The following is a 1,334-nucleotide window of genomic DNA, read 5'->3' as shown; positions in this document are numbered from 1 at the left end:
CTGGCTTTGGAAGGGGAGTGTTTCTTGGCCTTGGGCCAAGGGGAGCCATCCCACTGCGTCAGCCTTGTGAGAACATTTTTGAGTGCATCTTTGAGCCAGTTTATTAGCAGTGTTTCAGGTGATTATATGCACAATAGAAATGGTGTCATACTGACGATGGGAATCTAAGGAGGCTAATATACAGGCAGGGGAGGGGAAAAGCTAATCTATCAGCAAATCATTGGGAAACTTGTGCTGCTGCACACCTGAGCCACCATCCTGAGTGCTGCTGCTGCACTTCAGTAAATCAGACTGTGGCATCTGCTAGTCCTTGGGTTGTATTGTCAAGTTACCGATAGATCTGAGTGTAGCAGCACCTCCTGACAGTGGTGAAGGAGAAGATTAACGGGTGAGAAAACAAAAAAGAAAACTTGACACAGGAGGGAGACCAGAGCTGGGTCTTTAAGGGTAAACCTTTTTCTGATGTTTTGTTGACGTGCTCTCCAGTGCATCTTACTTGGTGTAGACAGAAGGTAAAGTTTTCTTCAGCCTTTCTGGAATTACAAATGTAGGCGTAATTTGAGTCTGGTTTTTTTATGCACCCTTCTGTCATATGAGCTATGACCTACATCTCAGCACTGAATAGAGAGTCTTCAGGAAAGACGAGGTGGGGCAGGGAAGAAGAAAGAGCTTTCTTTGCTTCTGAGACAGAACTCCTGGCTCCAGGAGAGACCATGTGGGGCCTTGAGTCAGTGGGGCCTGGAATGGGAGGAAGGTCTCTACCTTGCTGATCCAGACAAACGCTTGTCTAACCTCCTACCCGGAGCCTTCCCAATCTGCTCCAGCATTTCACCCTTACAGAGTTTCTCCTACCATCCACTTGGATCCCTCCTGGTGTTGTTCCGTGGTCTGTTTGCTGTGGACAGGGAGGGCAGATTATTCCCCTTTTCTCTGCAGCAGTGTTTTAGTATTCGCTATGTCCTGGCTGTTTTTTCCTCAGGCTGGTCAAGTCTCAGAAGCTGTGCACCGAGGTCGCCTTTAGAGATCTCTAAGGCTGGGTTTTTTTTTTTTTTTTCCTTGTTTACTGGGGAGTTGGGACCTGAAAATGGCCAGCAAGTCTCAGAAGCTGTGCACCGAGGTCGCCTTTCGAGATCTCTAAGGCTGGGTTTTTTTTTTTTTTTCCTCTGTTACTGGGGAGTTGGGACCTGAAAATGGCCAGGTTGTGTACTGATGTTTGCAGTGCTGAGTGGAAGGGATGGATGACATCATGTATCTGGTTATGAATGAGTACTTCCCACCTTTCCAATGGTATAGCTTTGCTGACTCATATTTCCATCCATTTTGCTTTTGTTCTA

This window comes from Buceros rhinoceros, unplaced genomic scaffold, assembly GCF_000710305.1.
Source record: "Buceros rhinoceros silvestris isolate BGI_N320 unplaced genomic scaffold, ASM71030v1 scaffold18132, whole genome shotgun sequence".
In the NCBI taxonomy this organism is placed as follows: Eukaryota; Metazoa; Chordata; class Aves; order Bucerotiformes; family Bucerotidae; genus Buceros; species Buceros rhinoceros.
Note: the sequence above shows the minus strand (reverse complement) of the source record.